We start from the raw sequence: 25,367 nt of genomic DNA on the forward strand, positions 1-25,367 counted from the left end.
GTCTTAATAGCTTACTTACAAATGGGCTCGGCAGGCACTCTTCTTGGCTGCAGTGGTTATTATTATATTTACATGCTTCCAGCTCCCGTTTTTGCTCCGTGACAGCTCGGACTTTTCCTTTCTCTCCCTCCCTCGCTCACAGAGACACATAATGGGTATGGCAGTCCATTCTCGCTGCAGCACGGACTACACTGCCCATCAGGCTACATGCTTTAGAGCTATGCCTGTAGCATTCTGCCTTTTAGCTTAGCACAACAACAACAACAAAAAAGCGCTCTCTCACTCAGGAAACACGCAGAGAGAGAGCGCGCGTCACCCTGTAACCATGGCAACCGTAACGCTGCCGCCTGGAACAACAGAATGTAGCTGTCAAACAAACCCAAACAATCCTGACCCGCGACAATATGAAACAGGAAAGTACCGCCGTGTATTCCATTTATTTCAACAAAGTAACTGTATTCTGAATACCACCTTTTTAAACGGTAACTGTAACGGAATACAGTTACTCATATTTTGTATTCTGAATACGTAACGGCGGTACATGTATTCCGTTACTCCCCAACACTGCATATATAATATTGTATGCGTAAAGTAACCATTAATCTGCCATTGTAGAACTTGAGTGCAAATTTGTTACATTTTACACATGCTTGAACTCCATCTGTTGTGCCCTTTAGAAAATTAAAAAAATATTCTAAGTATATTTCCATAATTTCTTTCTTGTTATTAATCTTCCCTCTTCCATTTCACCCTTTCATTTGAATCTGCTATTATGAAATAGCTCAAAAATGTGCTAAAAACATGGAAGTCAGAGTGAGTGAGCAGTCTGTGGAGTGAAAATCCATCGTGTTCCTCAGCACCATCTGGTGAAGTATTCTGTAGACCTGTGGGTGATATGTATGCATGCGTGCATGTGTGCGAGTGTGTGAGTGTGAAAGTGGATTGTGTGTGTGTCGTGCATGTCAAGTGTGAGTCTGTGTGTTTGTGCAGGAAGCGAAACCAGGACATATGGCCTGTGAACCTTATATCAGAACAGGGAAAGCAGGAGGGAGAGAGGATGTGAGCAGCGATGGTGAAGCTGTTAAACCCCCCACATCTCTTGGTAAAAAGTAGGTCTCCATGAGCAATGGAAAAACAAGGTGTTCCTCAAATTACACCCTCAATTTCTTCTTTAGATTAGATTAATATGACCTTATCTAGGCCTATTTATCTTTTGAACAAATCGAACAAATAAATCAAAGCAAGCCCAAATACCATGAATCAAAGCAAACCACAAGCACACTGAACATCAAACTGAGTGAGTACAAAAAATTCTTCACGGATAAAAAACTTTATCCATCTTGGACCATCTACATTTGAGAATGAATCATGGATTGAAGGAACTGCACGCAGCTGTCAGTCTCTGCCACATAACACCTCCATACTTGGGAACGGCTGCAAGGTCAAAAGTCAAAGTTTTTGTATTCTTCTGTTATGCACAGTGATTTCATCACAAGAGGCATGGCATTTGGGGCTGTGAAAAAGTTCCCTCTTGGTATCATATATAAATCAACCAGCCTGCAGCCTTTAAATTAAATACTGCAACTCCCTGCATATCGCTGCACTCTTTGTCCACTGCAAATACTTTGAAACATAGCACATAAATTCAACTCCTTTCCTCAAGATTGACTGGCTAACAGTGTAATATAAAGTAGATTTTAAATAACTAATATTTTTTTTTAAACTTCCAGGCATTCACTCTACATCATATCCATTTTATCATTGATATTCATGTGGGAAAAAAAAGGTTTCCACAGAACTGTATGCAGTTCCATGAAAAACTATATGAAAAAAATACACACTTCCATAGGAATTAAGCGGGTAAGTCAGGTGCTGCTAACCAATCGCACTTGATATATATGTTATAAAAGCAGAGGTTTTGGCAGTTTGATGGTATATGTTAACACAACAGTGCAATCTTCCCATGAGTGAGCGTCCCAGCAAATTCCCCTTAAGGTCAGACTGTGCAATGCTTAAAGAAACTAAAAAACCCCAAACCTACATCTCAGACTCCTCAGGTCTCAGTTAGCATGTTAATGACAGAACAGTTAAGAAAAAGACTGAACACGTGTGTATTGTGTGGGAGGTCTATCTTCTCTCTGAATAGAGTGTGGCAGCACTGCTTAGGTTTGCAAAGTTGCATCTGGATAAACCAAAAAACGTATGGAACAATTTCCTTTGGACAGGTGAGACCGATGTGGAGATGTTTGTCCGTAAAGCACAGCAACATGTTTGGTTAAAACTAAAGTCAACATATCAGCACGAATACTTCATACTAACTGTGAAGCACGGTGGTGGAGGGGTGCTGATTTGGACCTGGGTGCCTTGCAGTCACTGAATTGACTATGATCGCCTTTGTATACCAGATTAGAGACTGATGAAGTCATAGGAAAAATGACTTCTTCAAGTTATTGCAGCCAAATTTGCTTCCACAAGCTACTGAATCCTGGTCTGTGCTTAGTTTTTCACATAGAGTCATGTGTAAGCTCTTTTTCACATGACTATAATAAATTATATTTTGCCTGCAGATCACTGAGGTCATTCTCCCAATAATTCACATCAGTTCCCCAATAATTGAGAAACCTTTCTCTGTTAATGTGCACAGGCTCTGGAATAATCTGCCATCCCACATAAAGTCCCCTCCAACAGTTGACCATTCAGAAGAATATAATTAATCATGTGCTCCTTACTATGTGTTCAAAAAGACAACGGCTATAACACTGTTAAATCTCTGTGGACAGAGTGGAATCTGTGTGCGATGTGAAAGATATGTGACTCAGGTCTGCATGGTTAGGCCAGTCTCTCAAACAGAACCAGAAATCAACTAAGCAAATGTGTTACGTGTCATGTGGAGCACAAAGCCCACAAAGGTGCATTTAATTTGAACCAAAGCACCAGGCAACAAGCAACAACTACTACTAGCAACAAACAAGAATGAGACACGGGGCAGACTGCTCTCTCTAAATCACAGCCCTTTTAAGCCAGCTGCTGTAATTAGCGCTGGAGCCTGACTGGAGCACCAGTCCAATCTGCGACGGTGGAAAGCTGAACAAAGTCGAAGGATCCATGATGGAAATCAGAATGTGGAACATACTAATCAGCATACAAAACAGACAGGGTTAAAAACACAAAACGGCAAAGGAGCTCTGCCAGCGAGTGCCATAATACATTGTATTTTTACTGGGTATCTGTTCCAGTTTTACGTCAATTTTCTTTTTTTAAATTTTTTTTCCCTTTCAGCTGTTTTCCTTTTTAGGTTTTGTATACATTGTGCTCTGGGTCAGCCCCTGTTGTTTTTAAATGTGTATAAGTAAAAATGACTTGACCTGACGTGACTTATTATGAGAATATCAAATTGCCATGCCATTGTGTCAGTGTCACTGTTGCCTCTGAGACATGCACCCAGTGTCCTTTAGCTTCTTTGACATTTAGGAGTGTTTCTTGTTTATGTCCACACAAGGCAGTAGGGGTGGTAGAAGAATAGGTCACAGCTGGTACTGGTGCCCAGGCTGGTTGGTTTCCAGCCCTTTAAAAAAATATTCTGGCTAAAGTTTAATTTTCATTTGTTCTTTAGTTTCATTTTGCTTTACTTAGTTTTAGGGATCAAAATTAATCGGTTTGCTTTAGGAAAATTTGGATGAAAACACAAACTTCCATAACATCACAGTGCAGCTAAATAAAGGGAAACAGGGACAAAAAGGCTTTCTATTCATGTTCATATTGCTGCTAGAAAAGGTCTGTTCAAAATTTCTCGTTTCATTTGCAAAAATGAAATGTCACTTAATTGAAAATGTCATCAACAAAAGCCCACATTAAAATTACTTGCACTAAATTGACAACTCAGAATAAATCAACAAAACAGATTAAATGATAATGAAAATATCTTTTGATTGTTGCCCTAATGCACCACTTAACTCATCAGTAACATTTTAAATAAAATTTATCCTAATACATTTGCTTATAGGTAAGTGTTTTATATTCTATAATGGAACTATATAGATATACCAATGAATGGCATTCATACTTGGATTCATGCTTTTGTCTGTCTGACAACACTTTGTCACATGACTACAGAGTGAGAGGTCATCTGAATGTAGGAGTCCTCCGTCACAAGTATTAAAATGGTGATACATAACAAATGAAGCCAGCATTTTGCCAGCACTCCACCACATCCTAGTGGTATGTGAAGTATGTGGGCTGATTTATAATGCCTCTATTATCTGACTGCGTCTCAAGAGGCATGAGACGTCAGCGTTACAGTACGAGCAATCGCCATCCTACGATCTGTAACTCAGCAGACTGTGGACAAAGAGAAAAAGATAGCAACATAGGCTAATGACTTTATGACTGACAAACTGTAAAAAACAAAGCTGGTAAAAGCCTTAAAGGGGAATCTGACAACTAGTTTCAGTTACATCGCATAAATTATGTCAATAGGTGAACCAAAACATTAAACAAAATACACAAATATGCAATTTTCATTTCATTTTAAAACCTTGGTGCACATTTGTTCAGCCACATGGCACCAACGGAAAAATATTTTCTTTTCGTTTTTTTCTAGAGACATTCAAATAACCAAAAATATCACTGGATGACATAACCATCATATTTCACATGGCAATCTGTTTGCTGTGGGCTGCCATTAATCAGTCTACCCTCCACTATTTGAAGAAGGAAGGTCTGTCTGAGAATGTCAAGTATTTCGGTGGGAGAACAGACTCATTGGCAGATAAGACCTGCTGAGGAATGTTTAACTGGCTAATGTAAAGCGACAAAAAGGGGAAAAGGAACGCATGAAACACCATCTTTTTATAAATCAGACCCGCTTACACACATGCACAGGCATACACAGACACACACAAGCACACATGCGATGAAACATGACTTATGGAGCTCTCTGCTGTCACAACAAACAGAGCAGCGGGTGACCCGTGGAGTCAGGAGGCGTCTCTGGAATCAGCTGTCTTAGTGTAAAAACAGTCTCCTGCTGTTTGTACAATTGGGTCATTCCCAAACTCGGCAGGCTGAATGGAAAGACATGCAGAGAGCTGGGAATTTCCAGATGACCATCTCCACCCTCTTTTGAATTTTTTTAACTTCTAATGGCGAATAATATTATCTGTCCAGAATTAATGTGCCACACTTACACATTCCTGATACACGGACAATTTCTGTACCCAAGCAGATGCTTCCTGCTGCCCTGAGCGGAGCGAGGAGCTGGCAAGAGACACAAATCAATATTTTTTCTAAAAAATGTATTTAACGGTGCACTTAACAAAAGGACAAATTCTTGTTTATAAAAATGACCTGTCCAAGTAGCTGCAGGCAGGCAGAGAGCTGATAGAAAACACAGCCCGCTGAGCTGCTGGACACTGAGCTGCTTCACTGGAGCAGTTAGTGGGAAATGGTTTGCTCAAGGGCTGCTGGACTTACGTGATCTGATTTTCTTCAGGGAATACAAACCAATGCTTTTAAACCTCTACTGAGTGTTCAGACGCTAAACCTACATATCCATGTATATGACCCATTATAATCATTTATTAATGGAAAAAATAAATTAACCATCTGCTACTGCTAATACCAACAACAAATCTAACTCATTTTACAGCCCTCTAGACTGTGAAAATCATCTTTCTGCTCTTGAAATTTTGCCACAGTTTTATATAGTGCCAATTCACAACAAAATCTATCTCAAAGTGCTTTGTATGACTAGGCGAACAATTTCGTGGAGAGAATGATAACAATCAGGCGATCCTCTGTGAGAAAGCACTTGGAGACTGTGGGGGGCAAGAAATCCCGTTTTAAGAGGAAGAAGTCTCCAGCAGAGTGGCAAGAAGAGTACACAGGGACACAAAAGAGAGCACAGAGAGACAGTGACATCTAAGTGTGGTTTGTGTTTTTGTTCAGCAGCCCTTCAGTTCAGAAGCTTAGTATGCTGAGTTATTAATGCCTGCTAGGACCGTTATCATTTATCACTCTTCCTTGAGAGAACATTCAGCAAAGATGCTGGATGCACACCAGACAGTCAGGTAGTGTCCTACATACTGGATGTTCTTTCATATTTAAACTATTTTTGAACCATGACAAAAAATCTTTATCAGCTTTTCAAACAGCTCTTTTGTGTTTAAGAGACGCTGTCCACCAAATTCCATAATTTGTAAAATATCTTTTTCAGTTGCTAGCTGAATTGTAGCAACATTATTGTATTAATATTACTGCTAAATGGCAATTAAGTGACAATCAGTGACTTACTGAGTGACAATTTAATTCAATTTTATAATAAAAACAAAAAAATAAAAACAACAATTTCTTCAAGGTGCTTTATATTGTAAGGTAAAGACTGTACAATAATACAGAGAAAACAGCACCAATCAGATGACTCCCCATGGGCAAACACTTGGTGACAGTGGGAAGGAAAAACTGGCAAAAACAGGAATAAACTGGCACAACCAGACTCAGGGAGGAGCAGCCACTCTCCGAGACTGGCTGGGAGTGAGACTTATTGCAGACCTATTGCAGGATAACTAAGGGAGTATTCAGGGTCACCTGATCCAACTAGAGGCTTTATCAAAAAGGTAAGTTTTAAGGCTAAGAGTGTCCGTTTCCAGAATCCAAACTAGGAGCTGGTTCCACAGAAGAGACCTGAAAGCTGAAGGCTCTGCCTCCCATTCTACTGTTAAATATTGTAGGAACAACAATTAAACCAGTAGTCGGAGGTGATACTATGAGGTAAGGAGTGACCCCCTTCACATTACCTAATAATATTTTTGACTGTATAAAGATATTACTGTAGCTTTAAGAGATCTTGTTGCTGTGTGATAGCTGGCAATGTAAACCAGGTCATAGCAACAGTTTTAATGCACCAAACAGGATCATTATGGCTGGTAAAGAGCCTTCCCCTCAGGTCCCCTGCCCTCCCGTAGACAGCAAGTCAACTGTGTCATTGGCCTGCTAATGGGAGGGATCACGCTTGGCTGTATAACAAGAGCAGGACAAGCTGTCAGTGGTCCTCTGACAGGTGCAGCTTTCCCAGAATGCCCTGCAGCCATGCCGCAGAGCGCTATCGAAGCCCCTAAATCTCCGGCTGCTCTCTGCTGACGAGCCAAACGCGTCCATCTCCCACAGACAGAAGTAATTAGGTTTTCACCCGGGCCTTACGCAGCAAACTGGGAGAATACTCTGCTGCTGTCTCACTCTCTCTCCCTCGCTCCCACTCTTCCTTTCTTTCACCGCCAATCAAACTAACTCCAGCTTTCTCAATTAACGACATTTGTGTGCACATCTGTTTTTGAAACACAGGAGGAATAGACAGAAAGCCTGAGAGAATGAACGATGCTCAAAACTCCCACAGCTATTAATGATTTGTTATAATAACCACCAAACCATCTCATCCAGTAAACAAGTGTGGGTGTGGAGGCCTTGTCATTCATACAAACCCGCTGAACGAACACGTCATCACACCAACAGCTATTTATTTACATAATACAGTTATATAAGGAATACAAATGCCTAATGCAGGACTGCAAGGGGAGTGCTAATCAGACCACGTGCAATACTCTGGAGTTTCAGTGTGACTGATATCACCACCTTTGCTCCTTGTCAACTAAGTATGTATGTTTTTTTTCTTCTGAGTAATTTTAAGCACTATTGTGTCTCCTAGAAACTATGTTTATTCATCAGAAATATTTAGCAATTTAGCAATCAGTTTTGCTTCCTGAATATATGTATATATCTATCTATCTATCTATCTATAGATATATATATAGATATATATATCAACAAATATATATAGATATATATATCTATATATAAGCAAAAGGTCAAAATCACCTTGATAATTACACTTAGTTGTATGGAAAACACAGGGAGAAGGTGAGGACTTCATATGCAGATTCAAAAACAAAAATACTAAACCAAAACAAAAACTGCTGCCTTAAGTAAGTTACAAAATTCTCTGGTCTTATACTTCACTTCACTTTATCCAAGCCTTCTGAGTTAAAACTAACTATGCTGTCGCTTCTGTTAACTCGTACTGAATTGCACTTTACCAATGTTCTCTTAAAAAATGTGTCTTTTTTCATTATGTTGATAGCAAATAGTCATACTGGTGAGATTATGTCCTTATTAAATGGTTATAGTGCACAAAATTATGTTTATGGCATTTTGGTTTTTTTGCATGAAATTGGGACAACATATGAGAAACATAACTCACTCACCGTAGTTTGTAGATTACATTGAGTGACTGCAAATTACAGTCTTCATCTGAGAAGAGAAATGCATCATGATGCTTAAAAAATAAAATATAAGAGCCTCCAGTGTCTAAAAAGTGAAGCAAATGTAAAGTCCCTGAAACCTGCATTCTTTCTGCTGGGCAGCAGGGGGCGATTCCTTTGTCCGGTGGTATAGAAGTCTTTTAGAAAACAAAACTACATTTTATTTCATTAATAACCTCAGTAAACATTTTCCTAATAGGTTCACCCGTTTTAAGTCTTATTTGACACAGTACTGATACAGCATAATGTTCCCTTTGTGGATTATGGTCCCATTTAGACTAAAAGAGGCAATAAAGCAGGGCAGCCTGTGATAGACGAGTCACTACCGACCTTACCTCGGAACAAAAAGTAACCTCCATCCTCAAATAAAGTGAAAACATAATAGAAAATGTCCTGGTGGTTCTTTACTTTCACAGTTTCATGACTGACTTGTTTTTGTTGCTTTTTGAGGATAGCGGGTGGGGCTGAGGGGCTTGTATACAGGTGTGTGTCTTTATAAGTTATGTCCAATCAATCAATCAATCAATCAATCAATCAATCAATCAATCAATCAATCAATCAATCAATCAATCAATCAATCAATCAATTTTCCACAGATGGCCTGCGACACTTCAGTGATAATAAAGCAGAAATACAAGCTGGAAACTCCATGGGCCCACCCACTTCAGTTTTTGATTTGCAAAGTTTAAAAATGTGTTAAGTTTGATATTGTGGCCTGCAGACTGCAAATCAATTGTCTTTCTGAATCCACTGCTGAAGTGACATTAGGCGTCCCTAAAATAAAATGAAATCAAGTCTAGCCAGTCATTTCCCATCGTACAAAGACATTTCCTGAGTATAAGTTGAGTATCCTTTGCACTCACATCCTCTAAACTTATCAAGTAAAAACAAATTAATTGCTGAAAAGTGACCTCAGAAATATTTCATGTTGATGTTTTTGGACTGCTTTTCTTGACTTTGGTTCATCAAGCACAAAGTTTTGGGCATGGTTTTATTGTGGATTGAGAGATTCTTTTTGTTGGATACAAGTTTGTGTTTATGTTTCATTTCCTCTTTCTGTTTGTGTGTTTTTATATTTACAGCTTATCTTTGTTTTGCAAATCCATGAACCCACTAGGCTGAAGCTACAAAGGAAAGTGTGCTGAGGATGGTCAAGATAGTTTCTGCAAAACAGTTTACGTTCTGACATACTTTCCTAAACACTGGATAGAGAAAACAAGTGTTCTGTCCCTTTGCTTTTCAGGACCACTCGACATAAGTAGGGCAACGGGAAGTGATACGGCATTTTTCAAAAGGATGTTTGGAACACACGCACTTATAGGCCAAAAGTAATTCTTTTGGTTCTGCTGCTGAAAAATGTGAAATGATGTATCTTTCTATGTGTATTTTCTAGGCTGGGACTGTACACCAGATTCACAGCGAGTCTGCCACAAAGTGGGAACAAATTTATCTTGGCATTCACTTCCTGGCTACAGCAGAACAAGTCTTCAGTGCATCTTCTATAGCTGTCTGGGAGTTTCTCCATGATGACAAAAACTGATTTTATCTAGTCGTAGTCTGTTTTGTGTGTGAGTGTGTCATATATAGATATATATTGGTATAGAGTAAAGAAAAAAAACCTGTCAGTTGGCTGAGGTGGTTGTCCTTCCAAACTTGTGAACAAACTTATTTTTTCCTGTCTTAAAAAGTTTTTATTCACTCAATATTGATGTAATAAGATATTCTGCACACACGGTGTCAGTGGCCAGTGAAAACTTCAGGAAACTTCTCAGGAAGAAAAACATCTTGTTTAGATCCATAAACCTAGGAGTTTATCTGGTGGGTTCTGAAAGGTTGTCAAGAGTCCAAGGACAGCAGGAGTTTCTGAAACTGTGCCATGAGCATCTGAGAGAGTGGAGTTAAAAAAGTACCAGAAAAAACACAAAACCAAACACGATGCAAGTATGTTTGGTTTAGCAATATAATAACGATAAACGAACGACATTAAACATACAAACTAAATGTTGTAGGAAAGCCTGAACATTCGCATAAATGCAAAGTCTTAGTGATAAAAATCTCCAGCCGTATAATATTTTGATGTTAACCATTTCTAAATTTAGTCAAATGAACATTATTGTTAATTGCTGGCCATAAATTAGTGCTCACTGGCTTTACTGGGGTAGCAACTAAACACAAGACATGAACACCTTCATTAGGTAAACCTGCTCAACTGTTCATTAATCCAAAATCTAATTAGCCAATCACATGGCTGTAACTCGAAATAACCATCAGGTCGGGGAAGAAAGATGATTTAGCTAACTTGGCCATGGTTGCTGGTGTCAGACGAGTTGGTCTGAGTGTTTGAAAACTACTTCAATTTTCAGGAAGAAATCCAGGTATGCAGCAAGTGGCTGTTCTCTTAGTGAAAATACCTTGCTGATGTCAGTGATCAGAGGAGAATCCTCAGACTACTTCAAGGTGATAGGAAGGCAACAGTAACTCAAATAACCACTTGTTACAACCAAGGTATGCAGAAGAGCATCTCTGAATGCACAACACATTTAACACTGAAGCAGATGGGGTACAGCAGCTTAAGGCCAGGGCATTGGTAAATTGGATTTGTATCGAACAAATCTGCAGCAGCTGTGTGATGCTATCATGTCTATATGGACTAAAATCTCTGAGGAATGTTTCCAGCACCTTGTTGAATCTATGCCATGAAGAATTACGGGATCTCTGTAGGGAAAAGGGAGCCAAACCTAGTCCTAACAAGGTGCACCTAATAAAGTAGAAGGGAACGCAAGGTTAATTTATTGAGCTAATGACTCAATCCGTTGATTGAAAAAGCAATTACTCTGGTGTTTGTGATTTAAAAAAATAAATTAAAGAAAAATAGCTTTTCAGATTGAATAGCAGCAACGTAGACAGCATTTCAGTATCTTCCACCTTTGCATCGAAATGAACCGTTGCCTGCACTTCAGGATCACAAATCTTATTTTATTTTTTTCTTTCGTAGATCAAAAAAAAATAGATGGTCATTCAAATCTGATGTTAAGAATATTTGATCTGACCATGATCTTACACCAAACAAAAATGCCACAGACTTTTTCTCTAATCCTGAAAGGCTGTTGTAGAGGAGAAAGATTTTTTTTCTTTTTTTTTTACCGGAGCAGTCATAGACATGTAAATAATGTGTGGAAAGAAGGTGTGGTGAGCTAGGAACAGGCCAGATCTGCCAGCTGACAGCCTCCATTATAGAGACGGGGCTGCAGACTGGGGTTAACTCATGCAGATCAAGCTGATGTGACGCACCAGCAGCTGCTTTTTCATTCACTGACTGCTCAGTGCAGCAGGATTTAACCTCAATCTGTGCAGTGCTGAGGCTCAGCATGTATAAAAAGCAACTTTTGGGATTACTGTTTTTGTTGTCATTTTTTAACATATGTAAATATATATATTATGTCTTTACAAACTGAGCAGGTATTAATCACATCTTTGTCCATTATTGGGGCTCATTCACAAATCTATACTCTAAAAGTCTTTACAAATATTTTAAACAAGTCAGCAACACATATAAAAAATCCTTGTGTAATATCCCAATTTTTAATGTCTGTTCAGTAACTGAAGTGACTCTCATCTTGGGCTAACGTAGGTTACATTTCTTTTCTGGTCTGTTATTCTCTTCTGGTCTGGTCTCTGGGGACATGATATTCACCATCTTGGCAATTTTAGCCAACAACGTTATTATACCATCATCACTTACAAGAAATCTCCTCAGAATGTGCTCCTTTTCTGGCTTCCACCTCAGACACTATTCATCTGCTTTCTCCACGATACACCTTTAGGCATATGTATTTCCTTTTTTAGAAGAATTGGAGCATGGCAGCAGGCTGATGGCAAATGGAGAATGATTTTGATCACAGAGGGTGGTGAGAAGAAAATTGGCCTGTGTGCACATTTCATATACTGATGGCGATTTTGCATGCACTTTTAATTTGAGTGCAATGTAAGTATAGCCCAGTTTCCCAAAAAGTTGGGACACATGCAAATGATTTTCAGCCTATATTTATTTTGGAAAAACACTTTTCTTTTTTTAAAAAATTTTAATATGAGCTATTTTTGAATTTGATACTAGAAACACTCCACAAAAGTTGTGTGTGTCAAAGACTGGGCAGACAAATATTCCAGCAACCTATCATTAACGTTTCTTGGTGCAAAGAGGCAAAGATTTGGGGGTTTTCTACAGTACATACAGAAATATTAACACAAAAACTGACAAAAATAAATAAATAAATAACATTGAGGTCAAAAGGGCATAAGACCAAGAAGCAAAACACATATGAGAAAGGGACAAACCAACAACCTGACAAACTACAAAGGGAGACTGTGGGGAATACCTGGGGAAAATAGAGACAGCTAGTGTAATCCTCTCAAGATTACTGGGAGACACAGCTTTGCCTTCTTGTCCTTCTAGTGAACCTGTAATTAATCTCATTAACAACGACCAGTCACAATTATGGAGTGTCGCGACTGTAGAGTAGCTGAATTTCACAATGGGAGATGAAGCTATACTATGGAGGAAATATGAAGAGGAAGGGAGGTTCAGTGAATCCAAGTCCCTGATCCTCCCCGAGTCTCCCGAACAGAATCTCTCGGAACACCGCTGGGCTGTCCTAGGATGAGACACATTAGAAACCTTCATGGAGTTAACAGAAACAGACTTACAGAGAGGCGAGGTGAAGACTGCTGCGGTTAGACAACACTCAGGCTGGCAGGAACAATGGGCTAGAGATGGAGGGTTCGAGGTGGGAGACATGGAAGATATTATGGATGCGAATATTCCACAGCAGTCTTAGACGAACAGAAACCGGGTTGATAAGGGAGTCGATTTCAAAGGGTGCAATAAAGCTTGGAGAGAGTCTGCAGTGAGGTGCTTGTTCTGCTCTTTAGTGCATGGCTGACATCCCAAGGATAATTCAAAAGGTGAGAGACCACTAGCTGGTGAGGTGCTCAGGTGGAAGGGTTGGATGATACCACACATCAGAGGGCGGTTTACAGCTCTTAGTTCATCTCTCATGAAACACTTGGTTAGTGAGGAGTTGGTCTGTCTCCAAGGCAGACAGAAGCTTGGGAAGAGCCATGAATTGAGCTGCTTTGGAGAAGTGGTCAACAATGGTTAGAATGACGGTATTATCTGCAGACTGTGGGAGGCCAGTGATGAAGTCCAAGGAGATATGTGACCAGGGATGGAAGGGCCCCAATCCTGGAATTTGAAGCGTCCACCTCCACGACAAACTGTTGGGTAGTGTCAGGCTGGTACAGTGGCAACTGGTCCTTAAGAGTGGTGAAAGCATTCTGGGCAGCATCGTTCCACAAGAATGGCACCTTGGAAGAAGTCAAAGTAATGAGTGGTAGAGCAACTTTGCCATAATTTTGAATGAAAAAAATTGGCAAACACCAGGAAGTAGTAAAGGTGCCCCCTAGAGGTCGATGTGGGCCAATCCAAAACCACCTGAATCTTTCCTGTGTCTGCTCTGATGTGTCCTTTCTCCGCTATGTCACCTACCAAGGAGATGGCATTGGAGTGGAATACACAAAAAGCTTACTTTCTAGGAGACGTTGGAGAACCATTCTGTCATGTGACTTGTGTTCGTAATAAAAAGACCATTTTTATTTTGTATATTTGATATAAGTCAGAATTTTGAGTTCATCATTTTGGCTTGACGTCAGTATTTTATTTTTTTGTCACAGACAGCTTTTCATGACTTAATTATTCTTCTGACTCATGTGAACCCTGCGGCATGGTAATGCACTGTGATGGCGACAAAGGCCTTTTGAATCACCTGGGACGATGTGGGTACAGACGGTCCTAACACCCCCACAGCTTTTAGACTGTGCTGAGTGGAGTGGAGGCAGGCTGACAGGATAACTTGCTGGTTGTAGCAGAAAAACAAAAGAAAGAAATACAATGTCAATATTTATGTTTAAAAAAAGCACTCTTATCCTCGTCTATGCTGCATCAGTTCTTCTGTTTACTCCAAATAAACAGCTATTTCTGATTGTGGAGCAACTGAATTTCAAGTAAAATCAGTCCATGCAGGAGGTTTTTGCCAAAGTTGGGTGTTAGACAGTAAAATACTGTTGAATTAAGACTAAGCTTTGGTAGGCTAATGAGCGTGGTGTGGGTGAGTCATTACTCTTTCATGTCTATTTATGCAGATTGCAATTGGTCTCACCCATCTCTGTGATCCAAATTTCAATGCCTTAGATAGTATAATTGCAGGCTATGCTGTTTCTATTTCTGAGGCCTCTTTGGACTGTGAATGCCCAAAGAGAATACAGGAAACTGTGTTTGAACTGCAGGACCTGAGTGGATGGAGAGTACAGCTGAACACAAATCTATGCAATGCAATGTAAACATGCAGTACATTAAAACCACAGGTGGTAATCAACAACTAAGAGATATGAACACGAAACTCTGAGTTTTAACTCCTCAGCATGCAGCAGCACAATTATTTCAAGCCGTACCACCTTGGAATCATTTTCTGCAGCTTTAAGTGTTATATGAGCACATGTGGTGGAGATGGACTCCCACACAGTGGAGTGAACAGACCTCTGTCTTCATACTAAATACAGCTCTGATGGAAAATCTGTGTCAAAAAGAGAAACAGTACAGTTTATACAGTAGAGCTCAGCAATTTGTCTGTTGGACATCCATCAGAAATTGTTTCCCTGACTAAACTAATGGTGGTGCAGCCAGGGCTGGTTTCAGCCTGAATTATTAAGGCCAGCTTGTAGAGAGAAAAAAAAACGTTGTGAATTTAGAGACATAGCACAATCTCTGGTTTGAGGCCAGAGAAATCTCTGGTCTCTGAGAATCATACACAAGAAAAATAAGTGTACTTCAACATTGTTTCATTACTTACATAATATACACAAGGTTTTTGGATGGGTTTTTTTTTTGTCTTTTCGCAAGCACTGTGTCAGTGTTTGCAGCGTTAGCAATCATTCTGTGCCAGACCTGGAGTGCCTGGGAGAAGATGACGACCAAAGAGGTTATCTCCCTGTTGCTCTGACACTAGCACCTTCACCTCTCCGGGACAGCGAGCCTCTCCTGGCCTGATCTGTACAAAGGCAGCTACTTCCATAGGCTTTTCTCCTTTTCCTGATTATGCCTCCACATCTCCTGTGCCCTCCATCCTCCTGCCCGTGACGTGGAAATGAACCTTAGTATGCTATGTTGAAGAATGTATCAGTTCCTAAAATGCATCTAGAGGAGAGGAGAGGCTTAAAATCGAGGCGTATCTTTTCCAGAAGCATTTTTACCTTCAACATGTAAAAGTGAGATGACACAATGATGGCATCAGGACGGCTCTTTAAACAAGTCATTCTTTTAATTCATAAGTTGATTTCCAACATTTCTGGCCTTCAGTGTTTCTCTGTGTTTGATTAAAAAAAGTTAAAATATCTTGTCACACTGACTGTGAAGCAAGGTTGTCATACTTTGTCAAATTCCCTCACCTTCTCCCTCCTTGTGTTCTTTCTTTGTATCACACGCACACATTCTTTTCCTCTCCACATTCCGATCAAACACTTGTTTGATAGCGCAAGAGGAGAAACAATCACACATCTAGATATTCTTTTTAAACAGCCTGACAAAATAATAGATGCCACAAACGTAGAAGCTTGAAGTCAGATTAAAAAAAAAACACAGCCACGAGATAACCGGAGCTGCTGCAACATGCAACCAATCTCGCTGCACCACCTTTTCATACACCAATTCAAGGCAATGTTGTGACACGCCACGAGCAGCGGTTGTTTTAACAGGATGATGTGATGGAACAGTAGTCTGTGTGGTGATTAAATCACTTGGATTTCACCTGTGTGTGTTTGTTTTGTCTCCGGCACATGAGATTACATCTGTGAGGAGACACAATTCTTTACACATGTGCAACCCCAAAGAGAAAGTCTGGAGCCACATCTGAAAGAGCAAAGTACTGTTTAGTTGTAGTAACCAGTGATAAAAGTAACTGTGCATTATCAACTGTGCAGATTTCGAAACACCTGGCTGCTTGTTACCTGTCGAAGAATCTCTTCTCATAAAAGCATAAAATCCAAAGTGTTTATGAGTCGTTACTAACACCGTGCATTATACCTGAAAGAAGCAACAGAAGAAATAAACACATTACACCGTCAAAGCTGAGCAGTGTTTGTGGTGGAAGTTTAAATAAATGTATTAGCAGTGGATAGAACTGCTTTCATTGTTTATCTGAAGTTTTGCTAAATCAATCTGTTGTCAGCTTTGACATTATTTTAGTGATTCAGTTCATAACATGGTGTCTTGCAAGGAAAATAAACTTTGTTCATGCTCAAAAAGTCGTGACATGGAACTGCCAACACATGGCTTTGAAAGCTCTGTGTAAAAACTGGTAAATGGGTTTTAAACAGGAGTACAGCATTTTGTGAAAATAGATGTACTGAAATAGCTCCAAAAAGTACTCCTTAAGGCTGGAGCCCAGCCCAGCTGTCATAGAGTGAGAGGCAGGGTAGAGCCTGGACAGGTCACCAAACCATTCACACTATGGCCAAGTTAGAATCACCTAATGAGAATGTCTTTTACTGCACTGCCAAACTGGAGGACCAACAAAGAGTTAGAGCGGGTCATCTACTAATTGGAAGGTTGGTGGTTCGATCCCTGCTCCATTCTGCATGCCAAAGATCCCTGAGCAAGCTACTAACTTCAGCCTATGTGAATGTAAGATAGAAACACATTTAAGTATAGAGAATGAGGCGTGTTGTATAAAGCTCTTGGAGTGCTCAGGTAGAGTGGAAAAAGTGCTATGTAAGAACCAGTCTATTTACCATACAGACACAGGACTCCACACAAAAAGCCTCCAAGGTGAATTAAAACTCAGGATTTTTCCCTCTGAGCTGGTGTTACTACCTACTTGCATCTAAAATCTCTATATAGAATTTAAAAGTAGAGTGTTCACAGTCAGTTTGACAGTAACTTTGAAGCTTAAACATAAGTAGCATGAGGGATGGCGACTATGAGGAAGGGCACCCCGGAAGCTTTACCAGCAGGACACATCATCAGTTGTGTGCCTCAACTTTGCAGGATGTTTTGGCCTTTTATCAGAAATTATTCTACCAATTTTATTTTTCTGAATTCTTGGAATCCAGTCCGTGAAATTTCATCACAGGTTTTATGTGAGACAGATCTTTCAATTTGAACAGGAGCCATTTGAAGAGGCTTTTTGCAACTGGGATCTGTATCATTTTCTTAAAAAAAACAAAACAAAACAAAGCAAAACACAATCAGCTGTGTGTTTTTAATCTGCAAGAAAATAGCTAACACTTTAGAAAGAGAACCAATTTACAGTTAAATTTAGCAAAAAGCATCAATTTAGTCGGCTACTAACTATTCTTATTTCAGTGTTTTAAAGCATAGTGGTCCTTTAGCTTGTTTCTAATTTTTCTTCATATACCCACATTAATCCTTTTTACTTTTTTGCCAGATCATCAAATTACCAACACAGAGAAAGGGAATTCATGCTCGTATCTACCTCTATCTCCTATTTAGACTCACCAAAAAAATGCTTCAGACAGTGGTCCTCCATGTGTCTTTGGTGGAGACACACAAAGAACACACAATCTACACCCAAGAGGTGCAAACCTAGAACCTTGTTATTGTTGTGTTAACCACTGTACCACCATGACAACCACAAAGCACTCCCTGCCAAGGATGGGTAGCGAACTTTTACTGGGTACTGACTGATTTACATCTGCACTACGGACTGCCAATTTACACTAAATCTATTGTTGCTATATTTTGGTACTAGAACATAGTGGGGTTTAAGCAAGAAAACAAGGGACACCAACACATCTGATCTGAAAGTTAAATACAAAACTTACCGATTTTTTCAGACTGTCAGTGAAACACGTGAAACCCATTTAGGGGGCCTGAGAGGTCAGCAGTTAACTGCAGGTGCAAACAGTTATTAACTCCACTAAATTGACCTGCAAATGAAGTCACAGTGTGTTTTCATTCATGTGTGAGTTATTCCATAAATCCGATACCATCAGCTAAGCTGTCAGACACCAGGAAACTGACATTCAAGCACTTATCCTGTTATTGTCTCCATTCACTGGCACTTTTTGTATTTTGCATTGTGGTTAGTCCCACCCATCCATTAAAGGTTAAATCAAAAGAACGGAGCATTATTTACACAAGCGTGGTAATTCAGGTTGAACTCCTACTTTTTTATTAGAGCATATTTTTTGAGGACACTTTGTTCACTGCAGGAAATAAGTCTTGCAAAGACAGCCTAATGCTAGACAGTTAATTTCTTCTGCTTTTCTGCGTGTGTTTAATTCACAGTTATACCCAAGACTTTATTCATGTTGACCTTAAGAGTTGCTTCTAAAAAAAAGGAGAAAAGAAAATTTAAAATGTCTCTATTTTAAGAGTCTGCTCCTTGATACATTATAGCCCAATAATTCATTCCCACTAACTAAAATGGCCTTACAGTTGCTGCTTAAGGCAGAATGCACCCAGGTGAGTTTAAGCTATATCCAAGGGGTTGTTCAGCCAGTGGAAAAAAGTAGCACAGAAAACTTGTCGAGCAGATGTTTGTCACAGAGTTTAATATATTTTTTTATTCCTTCCTTTATGAAAGGACCACATGACCCCCTCAGCAACCAAAAATAATCTCCATATTCAATGAGAGGATTATAATAATATATCTACTAGAATATGAGACATCTAATGAAGACTGCACATTTTGTTTAGGTAATACTGACCTTACTCACTGATTATTTTCATCTTGCTTTTGCTGCAGCTGCTGTCAGGGTGCTGATTAGTAGTATTTGTAATAAGTATGTTGAGACACGCCCACACAATGCTGGACAGCTTTTCTTGTGAGGGTTTGAAGAGAGCCCGTCTCTGAGCGTGTATTAACTGTTTTGATGTTTTATGTTTCAGTCCCACTGGAATAAAAATAGCACAGCAACCTTGTTGCAACTAAAAAAAAAATAAAAAAATTTGCGGTTACATCGTGATTATCATGATGTGTAAACCAATTACAAATAGTTGCCATGACAAATATTTCCAAAAGCAAGGCAAGTGTATAGGTCACCTTTTGGGAGGCAACCTGTCTCCAAACAACTGCGATCCAAGTTGGACTGCAGTCACTTTCAGACAGGAAAAGGTTTGCAAATAATTGTGATCTAATTTACAAATGCAGACACATTGTCAGTCAATCTGAGTCAATTTGCACCAATGAGCACAACTTTTCTTTGATGCAGCTCTTTGCAATATGGGAATCAGCTGATTGCTGACTGGTTTTAAATAATTTTGCAGTTCATTCTCTGTCCTGCAGCATGACACTGATTTGTGGATTAATTTTTAATGCGTGTTTCAAATCTGTGAGGTCCTGGCTGAACTGTGAATGTAAGCAGTTAATGAGAATTTCTGCGCACGTAGAAACAACTGATTTGTGATTTTTGGTGATTTATTATTTTTTATCACAGTTAATTGTTGTTTTATCACAGATTGATGTAACTTGAAATCTGACCCCATTCAGTTGCAAACTGATAGCAGAATCACTCTCGTCTTGTTGCCATATTATTGTCATCTCGATGAACTGAAGTCTCTCTGAAGATGCCGGGTGACTGCACGTCACCACAGACCTGTTTGCCGTTTCTGAACAAGATTGCAAATTCAACTCACACTCTCACAATAATTTTGGTTTCCAGCTACTGTTTTCCAAAGTGTGACTGTAGCATTAGAGAGTAAGTGTGAACTGCCAAATAACACATCCAACATCTTAATCACACACAGAGCAACACATTCAGCTAAGGCAGGTGAGAGTTCACTCAATTACCACCACGCACGCACTGACCGCATCCCATCAGGCATGCAATCTGCAGCAGTCAGTCACATTCTGTATGCTTAATGACATAAAGCTTCAGCCTAAATGGACCCCGGACAGTTAGGCCAGAAGTAAACGTCTAAACCTAAACTCTCTGTCCAAACAGGGATCCTTTAACAAAGCATGAACACAAACACAATGAGCCTTTTCATGGAAGACTCTCTGGCTTGTCATAGCAAGAAAAAGCAGAGGTGGAACTAATAACATTATGTGTCACGGACAGGCAGTGTGAACTGTACCAACACTCTGCAGTGACACATAAAGCAGAAGTAGCCAATAATATTGTTAATAAATGCTGTATAATTTCTATTCCTGCTGCATGTTTAAAAGGGCAGTCGTTGGTGGATGGTTGTTGTAAAGGTCATAAACACTAAACTCTCCATTTTTAATTATTAGAAAATATTTCATACCAAACTTATTTGTGTTAAAGTATTCATTTCTGAAAGTAAAGTCTTTTAGCCAAAGGTTAGGGTAACATATATTGGCTAGCTCAGAGTCACTCTCGTTTTTCTCAGACAAAAGCAGGAACCTCCAATCACTCGAGGTTATGTCTGTTACCTGCTTAAAAACATATTTAGCTTTAGGTTTTTTTGAACAAAATATTTTTTTCATGTTTTCTTTATCCTTGTCATTTATTGTTACTTTTTATAAAAACAGCAAAATAACAATAACAGTTATATATAAACATGTAAAAAGTGTACCCTTTATCAAGCAAATATTGTATTTCATGAATTCAGTCAATATCCCAAAATGGCTTTCTGGTGGACCTACATGAATTTCTTCAGGCCAGTCAGTGGAAATCTGGCTAGTCATAAACACTGACTTCAAAGTATCTGACTAGTCATCAGTGGCCTGGAGCATTTAACACTTAAGTGGTCTTTCATAATTTGTAAAGTACACAGTGCTCCCATACCCACTTTATGACAACCAAACTATCAATGGTGCATTCATGAAACTCACACTTTATATGGCTTACTAGTGCTAAATATTAAGGGGGGGCTTGTGTAAAGACTTACAGGAGCCAGGTGTTCAGGGGTTTAGTTGTACCTCACTTTCGAAGGAGCTCTGCATATCCAGGCAGCACGATCACCTCTGTGTGGTTTCAATGTCACTGTTCCTTGTCCCTGTTTACACCAGCTGCCAGACCTGCAAGTACTTGAGCAGAAAGGGGAACATCTTGATACCAAACAAGGTCTAATGCTGAGCACAACTCTTTCATCAAATGGAAAGAAGGCGTTGCCTAGGAAACGGGACTGGATACATGTGTGATATTTGCCAAATGTGCTAGCATGAGTACCTGAAAGGAATGCTCCTATAAATAAATGCCTGTATATATGGCACATTTTTAAAGTCACATGTACAAGTTACAAGTTTTAAAAAAAGTCTTGTGATACCTTCCAATAAAACTCTATGTTTAAAACAAGAACTTTGAAGAAAATTTGGAAAAATAAGCAAAAAAAAAAAGTTAATATCCTCCCTAACGGTGCACTGAATGAATGAGGTAACAGTCTTTTTATCTGAAGCTATTATATAACTTGTGTTTACATTCAATATTTTATTTATGAGTCTCTTTGAAATAGCCACAGGATATAATCTGTATTACCACCATAGCAATAAATATTGTCTTCTCCCTCTGGCAAAACAGAGTTTTTATTTACTGTTATTTGTACTGATTGCCACAAGACATTCCTTCTTTTTTTAAAAAATTAGTTTTATCTTTTATATATTACTGAGGCAGTCCTTCTGGAATAACAACACTATATCTTTGAGTGTGCACCATTTTCTTTCAGTGACACAAAACAGGAGCCTCCACCTCCACAGAGTGTGGCTGGAGGGCTTTGTAACCCATTTCCACTTAAAGCTAGTTGATTTTGAGCAGCACTTAATGTAGCGAACCCTCCACATGAAAACACAAACAGAATGGGTGATGGTATGGGGCATGGATTGGAAATGGGGTAACTCAGCTGCCACATTATTCTGATAGTAAATAGCATTAAAATAAGATGACAGCGCCCATCCCCTTTGGGGTCGTGTCAGGAAGGGCATTTTATATTTAAACATGCAGAGCGATCCGCTATGGCGACCCCTTGTGGCAAGGAAGCAGCTGATGGAAGCTTCTTTTTATTTGAGAGTGCTATGTTGGGGTGATCAGGTACTCTTTCGATGCTTTGAATGACGTGTTTTAACAGCGCAGTGCATTAGAAATTCATATGTGTGCATTAAATAACAAGCTGAGCCAGCATTGGGAGAGCTGCATAATATTTATCCCAGTGGGATCGATAGGAGAGTTCATCTAGCATGCTTCATATGGTAAGAGAAAGTGAAGATCATGCAGGAAACCTATGCAAGCTTGGGAGGAAAACACAAATTCTCTTAAGGAGATCTGAACCCTGATTCCTATTGCTGCCAGGAAATTCAGCATGAAGACTGGTAGCAAAATGTAATAATATCTCTAAAGCTCACTGATTATCATGTATTGCTTTAGTTTACCAAAAGCTTAAAGCGATCATTATCAGTTCATAGATGAGCGTCACTAAACAAGATTCAAAATGCAGTCTGCTGAGTGTTAGAGATGCTCGTACTGGTGAATCTTTTACAGAAATGAGAGTGGAATTAATCTTTTTTTTAAATTTCTGAGACAAAACTGGACCTTTAATTAGAACTTCATGCTTTATTATTAAACTTTTCTCTTTCTGACCAGCACTAGCCACTTCTTTAAAAATTAAAATTAATTAATCATTTGAGTATTTTTAAATTTTAATTACCACACCGAGGTTTTTTCACCTGGCAAGCAAAGATCTGCGATAAAAGAGTTCTAATGGGTGTTTTCAGGAGTAAGAAGGTGACAGACAGCTAAAGAGCTAACATCCAATTATAATGACAGAGAAGTTTTGGCAACCAACACATTCACATGTTTGCTGTCATCTAATCAGTCAACAAATATTAACAAACTAATAATGTTAAGAACATGTAGGAAAATACATTTTCCTTCCAAGATCTCTGAAATCTATTTATTATTATCAGCAAATTCAAAACTATGTGCTTCAGCAGACAGACTTGTTCACTTGCCATAATTCACTCTTCACCCACTGATTAAACTGGACAGGTACTTAAGCATTGGACATGAAGCAGAGAATACACATTTTCCACAGCACAGTTATCTCCGACAGGACCTGCCTGCTGCAAATCAGCAGACTGAATGGACTCGGGCAGTTTTAACTGAGTTGTTTAGTGTCTTCAGACCAGCGATTTAATCCTGGTGTTGGTTTCAAAGGCTTCGGTGGATGCAGAGCACGCTGATTCCACCTTCCACTTTCAGAAAAGGAGAAACTCAAGTGAGCTTTAATTACAAGTGATTATCATTCATAGACTGGTGAGTCCCTGGAGATCAGGGTTATTGAATCTGTACTCCAAAGCAGAGGTGAATTTTAAATGGACTGCATTAGTTCTAAATAAAGAAAAAAACATAATCAATGGCTGGAATCCAAGTAGTTTCTGCTGTCGGATTTTTGTGTTTAAGCGGAGTTTAAAAATGGAAAATACATTTTTTATTTGCGTTTTCTGCTCAATTTTCATAATTTGTCTAATCATTTTCTTATAATGAATAACTCAATCCAAGACAAATAATCCTGTCTAGGTTGAGAATAACACATTTTAGACTGTCGCACTTTTGTTTTTCTTTTGATTCCTATGTTATTTCAATAGTTCATTATTTCTGCAGTGACAGATGGAGAAAAATGTGCATTTTATTATCTTTATTATTGGGATGTGCTGAGATGACAGAGCTGCATTTAAGAATGAGAAAAGTGTTTATGTCATGGTTATGTCAAGTTTCCTGTGTTTTCTGTCATATTTTGCATTATGTTGAGGATTACTCCAGGTTTCCTAGGTGACTCTGTTCAGTATTGTTTATTACATTTCCCCTTTGTGTTGTTGCCCTCTGTGTCTCCCTCTGTGTCACGGTGTTTATGTTGTGATGTTAGTGCTGGTGCCTTGTGTTCCGTGTTTTCCTCACCCTGTCATGTGCTCCTCCTTGCTCTCTGTCTCCTCCTCCTCTCTGCATCTCTGTGTTCTTCCTGTGTTACGTTTAAGGTCTGCGTCTTGGGTCAGTATTTTCAGTTCCGTGTCCTCCCTGTCTTGTTATGCGCAATTGTCCACAGCTGTGCTCCCTGTGTGTTCCCACATCCCTCATTACCTTCTGTGCATTTATCTGTTCCGCGTTGCGTCATCCCTCATGCTGTGTGTTTCCCAGTGTCTCCTCGTGTGTATTAGTTCTATTAGAGTTTCCCAGTTTAGTTTAGTTTTGTATGCGTTTTCCCCCTGCCAGCCAATAAAGCTGTGGCTTTTTGAGTTTATTCCTTGTGTCAGCGAGTTTGCGTTTGGGTCCAATCCCTGCCTGCACACAGCCGTAACATGACAGTTCAAACACTCACTCATTTATGCTCATTTATGTTGAGGAGAAATCAGCAGCACAAAGCCATCATATTATTTTGAATTTTTCTCTCTTCTCGGTAGTCAAGCAGAAAAGCCATTTATTGCATAAAACACTATCTGAAATAACCTTTTAATTGACAATTTTCTGAGATAAGCATCACAATCTGGTTTCACACATTTGGAGAATTAAGAAGCGAATATAATTGTGTCAAAATGTGGATCTTACACTGAACGTCAACAGTTGTTTCCAGTTTTTGCATTGCAAAACTGTGACACTGCTCAACATCAGGAGATGATCAGAAGCAACCACAAGCTACTGGAGTACAGATAACAGACACTGAGTCCCGGTCACGTCATACTGGAAAGAGACCAGGACAGAGTGGTCAGCAGCACCTGGACTTTTTGTGCCAGATGAAAAGAGCTCACCTCATTGGGATTCCACTTTCTCACATTGCAGGACATTGCGCAAGAGTGCTGCCTGACCATAGAAATAAAATCATACACGACCCCTTCCACCCTCACCTTGCTGGCCACTGGAAAAAAGATCTGCAGCATCCATAGCAGAACAGCCAAAATATGCAACAGATTCTAAAATATAGCAAATCTAAAATACTGAAGGATTTTTATGTCAGCACGATGCATGTCTGAGTGAACGCATTGCGCAAACTCTGATGTCTAATTTTGATGTCTATTTTTTTTTCTTTTTAAT

At 39.3% G+C, this 25,367-nt stretch overlaps 1 long non-coding RNA gene across 2 annotated transcripts; it reads right to left on the minus strand.

Moving 5' to 3' along the window:
* Positions 1-12,466: 12,466 nt before the first annotated feature.
* LOC120433013 lies at positions 12,467-24,391 on the minus strand. 2 transcript variants are annotated; one of them, XR_005608254.1, is made up of 4 exons: positions 24,240-24,391; positions 21,272-21,379; positions 14,135-14,224; positions 12,467-13,676 (listed from the first exon to the last, which is right to left on the minus strand). It is a non-coding gene; the product is annotated as an uncharacterized LOC120433013 (long non-coding RNA). The 2 variants fall into 2 exon arrangements; XR_005608253.1 differs by having other exon boundaries at positions 21,241-21,379.
* Between the last annotated feature and the right edge of the window lie 976 nt (positions 24,392-25,367).

Source organism: Oreochromis aureus, linkage group 2 (assembly GCF_013358895.1).
Source record: "Oreochromis aureus strain Israel breed Guangdong linkage group 2, ZZ_aureus, whole genome shotgun sequence".
Classification (NCBI taxonomy): Eukaryota; Metazoa; Chordata; class Actinopteri; order Cichliformes; family Cichlidae; genus Oreochromis; species Oreochromis aureus.